Raw genomic sequence first — 6,921 nt, 5'->3', positions numbered from 1 at the left:
GGTTGCAAGGGTCGAGTCTGAGCTCCTGGCCCCGCCTCTTCAATGATCGCTACTAGGTCACTCTCCCTGAACCGTGAGCTTTATCATACCTCTGCTTAAAGCTATGTATGGATCCTGCCTCCACTACATCGCTTCCCAAACTATTCCACTTACTGACTACTCTGTGGCTGAAGAAATACTTCCTAACATCCCTGTGATTCATCTATGTCTTCAACTTCCAACTGTGTCCCCTTGTTACTGTGTCCAATCTCCGGAACATCCTGTCTTTGTCCACCTTGTCAATTCCTCTCAGTATTTTGTATGCCGTTATCATGTCCCCCCTATCTCTCCTGTCCTCCAGTGTCGTCAGGTTGATTTCCCTTAACCTCTCCTCGTAGGACATACCTCTTAGCTCTGGGATTAGTCTTCTTGGAAACCTTTGCGTGCTTGGCTAGGTGCGGGTTCCAAACTGGTGCCGCATACTCCAATATGGGCCTAACGTACACGGTGTACAGGGTCCTGAGGGATTCCTAATTAAAATGTCGGAATGCTGTTCCGAGGTTTGCTAGGCGCCCATGTGCTGCAGCAGTTATTTGGTTGATGTGTTCTTCAGAAGATGTGCCTGGTGTTACACTCACCCTAAGATCTTTTTCCTTGAGTGAGGTTTGTAGTCTCTGGCCCCCTAGACTGTACTCCGTCTGCGGTCTTCTTTGCCCTTCCCCAATCTTCATGGCTTTGCACTTGGTGGGATTGAACTCCAGGAGCCAATTGCTGGACCAGGTCTGCAGCCTGTCCAGATCCCTTTGTAGTTCTGCCTGGTCTTCGATCGAGTGAATTCTTCTCATCAACTTCACGTCATCTGCAAATTGGGACACCTCAGAGTCTATTGCTTCCGTCATGTCGTTCACAAATACCAGAAACAGCACTGGTCCTAGGACTGACCCCTATGGGACCCCGCTGGTCACATGTGCCCACTCTGACACCTCGCCACGTACCATGACTCGCTGCTGTCTTCCTGACAAGTATGCCGTGATCCATTGTAGTGCCTTCCCTGTTATCCCTGCTTGGTCCTCCAGTTTTTGCACCAATCTCTTGTGTGGAACTGTGTCAAACGCCTTCTTGCAGTCCAAGAATATGCAATCCACCCACCCCTCTCTCTCTTGTCTTACTGCTGTCACCATGTCATAGAACTCCAGTAGGTTTGTGACACAGGATTTCCCGTCCCTGAAACCATGTTTGCTGCTGTTGATGAGATCATTCCTTTCTAGGTGTTCCACCACTCTTCTCCTGATAATCTTCTCCATGATTTTGCATACTATACATGTCAGTGACACTGGTCTGTAGTTTAGTGCTTCATGTCTGTCTCCTCTTTTAAAGATTGGGACTACATTTGCTGTCTTCCATGCCTCTGGCAATCTCCCTGTTTCGATAGATGTTAGGGGTACACATAGCGCCTCTGCTCCCTCTCTCAGGACCCATGGGGAGATGTTATCTGGCCCCATTGCCTTTGAGGTATCTAGCTCACTCAGAAGCCTCTTCACTTCTTCCTCGGTTGTGTGTACTGTGTCCAGCACTTGGTGGTGTACCCCACCTCTCCGTCTTTCTGGAGCCCGTTCTGTCTCCTCTGTGAACACTTTGAATCTCTTGTTGAGTTCCTCACATACTTCACGGTCATTTCTTGTTGTCTCTCCTCTTTCCTTCCTTAGCCTGATTACCTGGTCCTTAACTGTTGTTTTCCTCCAGATGTGGCTGAATAACAGTTTCGGGTCAGATTTGGCTTTCGCTGCTATGTCGTTATCATATTGTCTTTGGACCTCCCTTCTTATCTGTGCATATTCGTTTCTGGCTCTACGATTGCTCTCCTTATTCTCCTGGGTCCTTTGCCTTCTATATTTCTTCCATTCCCTAGCACACTTGGTTTTTGCCTCCCTGCACCTTTGGGTGAACCATGGGCTCATCCTGGCTTTTTCATTATTCCTGTTACCCTTGGGTACAAACCTCTCCTCAGCCTCCTTGCATATTGTTGCTACATATTCCATCATCTCATTAACTGGCTTCCCTGCCAGTTCTCTGTCCCACTGAACACTGTTCAGGAAGTTCCTCATTCCCGAGTAGTCCCCTTTCTTGTAGTTTGGCTTCATTCGTCCTGGCCTTCCTGCTTCTCCCTCCACTTGTAGCTCTACTGTGTATTCGAAGCTTAAAACCACATGATCGTTGGCCCAAAGGGGTCTTTCATATGTGATGTCCTCGATATCTGCATTACTCAAGGTGAATACTAAGTCAAGCCTTGCTGGTTCATCCTCTCCTCTCTCTCTTGTAGTGTCCCTTACGTGTTGGTACATGAAGTTTTCCAGTACCACCTCCATCATCTTAGCCCTCCATGTATCTTGGCCCCCATGCGGCTCCAAGTTCTCCCAATCGATCTCCTTGTGGTTAAAGCCACCCATGATCAGGAGCTTTGTCCTGCATGCATGAGCTTTTCTGACCACTGCAGCCAGTGTGTCAACCATCTCTCTATTGCTCTCGTCATACTCTTGCCTTGGCCTCCTGCTGTTCTGTGGTGGGTTATACATCACTGTTATTACCACCTTGGGACCTCCAGAGTGAAGCGTTCCCGCTATGTAATCACTTTCTTCTCAGCTGTCTCCTCTCTCCTGTGTGTGTGTGTGTGTGTGTGTGTGTGTGTGTGTGTGTGTGTGTGTGTGTGTGTGTGTGTGTGTGTGTGTGTGTGTGTGTGTGTATGTGTGTGTGTGTGTGTGTGTATGTGGGTGTGTGTGTGTGTGTGTGTGTGAGTGTGCGTGTGTGTGTGTACTCACCTAATTGTGCTCACCTAATTGTGGTTGCAATGGTCGAGACTCAGCTCCTGGCCCCGCCTCTTCAGTGATCGCTACTAGGTCGTCTCCCTCTCTGCTTCCTGAGCTTTGTCATACCTCTTCTTAAAACTATGTATGGTTCCTGCCTCCACTACTTCACTTGCTAGGCTATTCCACTTCCTGACGACTCCATGACTGAGGAAATACTTCCTAACGTCCCTGTGTCTCGTCTGAATCTTCAGCTTCCAATTGTGACCCCTTGTTTCTGTGTCCCCTCTCTGGAACATCCTGTCTCTGTCCACCTTGTCTATTCCCCGCAGTATCTTGTATGTCGTTATTATGTCTCCCCTGACCCTTCTGTCCTACAGTGTCATCAGTCCGATTTCCCTCAACCTTTCCTCGTACGACTTTCCCTTGAGCTCTGGAACTAGCCTTGTTGCAAACCTTTGTACTTTCTCTAACTTCTTTACGTGCTTGACCAGGTATGGGTTCCAGATTGGTGCTGCATACTCCAGTATGGGCCTAACATACACAGTGTACAGTGTCTTGAACGATTCCTTATTAAGGTATCGGAACGCTATTCTCAGGTTTGCCAGGTGCCCGCGTGCTGCAGCAGTTATTTGGTTGATGTGTGCCTCCGGTGACGTGCTTGGTGTTATGGTCACCCCAAGATCTTTCTCCCTGAGTGAGATCTGTAGTCTTTGTCCACCTAGCCTATACTCTGTCTGCGGTCTTCTTTACCCCTCTCCAATCTTCATGACTTTGCATTTGGTAGGGTTGAATTCGAGAAGCCAGTTTCTGGACCACGTGTCCAGCCTGTCCAGGTTTCTTTGCAGTCCTGTCTCATCCTCATCCAATTTAATTCTTCTCATCAGCTTCACATCATCTGCGAATAGGGACACTTCAGAGTCTGTTCCTTCCATCATGTCGTTCGCATATATCAAAAATAGCACTGGTCCTAGAACTGGCCCCTGTGGGACCCCGCTCGTCACAGGCGCCCACTGTGATACCTCTTCACGTACCATGACTCGTTGTTGCCTCCCTGTCAAGTGTTCCCTGATCCATTGCAGTACCCTCCCTGTTATATGCGCCTGATCCTCCAGCTTCTGCACTAATCTCTTGTGAGGAACTGTGTCAAAGGCCTTCCTGCAGTCCAGGAAAATGCATTCAACCCACCCCTCTCTCTCGTGTCTTACTTCTGTTACCTTGTCATAAAACTCCAGAAGGTTTGTGACACAGGATTTGCCTTCCATGAATCCATGCTGGTTTTCATTTATAATCTTGTTCTGTTCCAGGTGTTCCACCACTCTCCTGATAATTTTCTCCATGATTTTGCATAGACACAGATCTGTAGTTTATCGCCTCGTTTCTGTCTCCTTTCTTAAATATAGGGACTACATTTGCCGTCTTCCATATCTCAGGTAGTTGCCCAGTTTCAAGGGATGTGTTGAAGATTGTGGTTAGGGGCACACACAGCATGTCTGCTCCTTCTCTAAGGACCCATGGGGTTGAGATGAAAAGCTGTAAGCCTTCTCCCTGAAAGCTGGCTGCCTTGGATCAAACGTGTAGCGGATGCTACACGCCAAGGTATTGGTCCATATATATATATATATATATATATATATATATATATATATATATATATATATATATATATATATATATACATATATATATATATATATATATATATATATAATTATATATATATATATATATATATATATATATATATATATATATATATAATTATGCTAAACGACGTATATCTGTATTCCAAAGTTTATAATGGTCTAGAGGTGAATTTTAGAGAGATAAATCACGAGCGATAAATTTATTTCTGAAGCATGAAATTCGGTATCAAACGGACAACGTTGTATAGTAACATAAAACACTATCAAAGGACAATCTTTCGACGCACTGGACATTTCCGTTCAGTTGATGATCAGCGTATTGATTTCCAATTGCTTTTCATTGAGGCACAGCCTATAATTTCTGTTGAAGATCTGAATGTTACTGTGCTGGAAACGTTCATTGATATGTAAGTCTGGGTGCATGTATATATGATCAAGGTATGGATTGTTTATTTTTGTTTAGTGCTTATAACAAACGAATGGAGACGATGTTATGTAATCAGTCCTTCAGCCTGGAGTCGATGTAATCAGTCCCTCAGCCTTGAGTCGATGTAATCAGTCCCTCAGCCTTAAGTCGATGTAATCAGTCCCTCAGCCTGGAGTCGATGTAATCAGTCCACCAGCCTGGAGTCGATGTAATCAGTCCCTCAGCCTTGAGTCGATGTAATCAGTCCTTCAGCCTAGGGTCGATGTAATCAGTCCCTCGGCTTGGAGTCGATGTAATTAGTCCCTCAGCCTGGAGTCGATGTAATCAGTCCCTCAGCCTGGAGTCAATGTAATCTGTTCACCCGCCTAGAGTCGATGTAATCAGTCCCTAAACCTGGAGTCGATGTAATCTGTTCACCAGCCTGGAGTTGATGTAATCAGTCCATCAGCCTGGAGTCGATGTAATCAGTCCATCAGCCTGCATTCGATGTAATCAGTCCATCAGCCTGGAGTCGATGTAATCAGTCCACCAGCCTGGAGTCGACGTAATCTGTCTATCAGCCTGGAGTCGACGTAATCTGTCTATCAGCCTTGAATCCCTCAGTCTTGATAAGAATACACTACATACGTGAAACAATGGAATTATATCCTGCAAACAGGTGAGGTGAAGCAGCCGTAGATTGTAACACTTTAAATCCACAGGTGGAAGTGAATTATTGCTATAGGCTAAGTAAAGCGTAGAGTTCCCTGTATCAAGATCCTAAAATGTTGCTGTGTCTGGCAAGAATGTAGATGAATGAACTGATGACTGCAAACAAACTGAAATATTCCCAGAATAGAAATTCAAAATAAGGCATAAATTAGCAAGGAATGCTGATGCCAACTTCATGTACTGTGCAGTACACCAACAACATAGAATATATATGGGTAAGACCATCTACAGCCTTTATTCAGAGTTCACCTATACTGTAACTCCCATTGGAAAGAGAGTAAATGGAATCATAAGACTTGAACGTTCAGGTATTGTGACACTTATTGCAACAGTATCAGACAGAATGACGATGAAATATCAAGAAAAGCACCCAACACCTGTTAACCAAAAAGAGTTCATTAACTGCATGACCTTGAACAATGCAATCCTTGGAGGATGTAGTTTAACGTAATAACGGACAATGAAGCTTCTGAAAACGAAGTGTCAGGGTTACTTACAGAAATGGGAAATTTCTGTAAATAACCCTGGCTCATTCCCCATACTTTAATCCATTAAAAAAATCGTCACTTAAAGCAAGATAAAATGACATCGAATATTGCAGCTGATGTTGCAACTGCAAGACGTCGGAATAACCTCAAGTGTGCTGGCATGAGTCTCTCATGGAAGTCGTCACGCTTCATCGGAAATAATAGCCACTACACAGCTTTTTTATTCTTAAAAGAAATGTCATAGCGAAAGCAAAATCTGATCCGAAGCAGTTCTACAGACACATTAGGAGGAAAACAACAGTCAAGAACCAGGTAATCAGGCTGAGAAAGGAAGGAGAAGAGATCACAATAAACGACCGCGAAGTATATGAGAAGCTCAATATGAGATTCAGTGAAGTACTCACAGAGCAGACAGAAGGACCTCCAGAAAGACGGAGAGGTGGGATACACTATCGAGTGCTGGACACAATACATAAAACCGACTAAGAAGTGAAGAGGCTGCTAAGCGAGCTAGATACCTCAAAGACGATAGGGCCGGATAAAATCTCCTCATGGGTCCTGAGAGAGGTAGAACAGGCGCTGTGTGTACCACTAACATCACTCTTCAACATATCTATTGAAACAAGGCGACTACCTGAGGTATGGAAGACAGCACATGTATCCCAATTTTTAAAAAAAAGGAGAGAGACAAGAAGCACTAAACTACAGACCAGTGTCACTGACATGTATAATATGCAAAGTCATGGAGAAGATTATCAGGAGAAGACAGGTTTAACACCCAGAAAGAAATGAGCTTATCAAAAGACCACCAGCACGGTTTCAGGGACGGGAAATCCTGTGCCACAAACCTACTGGAGTTCTGTGACAGG

The sequence above is a fragment of the Cherax quadricarinatus genome, chromosome 55 (assembly GCF_038502225.1).
Source record: "Cherax quadricarinatus isolate ZL_2023a chromosome 55, ASM3850222v1, whole genome shotgun sequence".
Classification (NCBI taxonomy): domain Eukaryota; kingdom Metazoa; phylum Arthropoda; class Malacostraca; order Decapoda; family Parastacidae; genus Cherax; species Cherax quadricarinatus.
Note: the sequence above shows the minus strand (reverse complement) of the source record.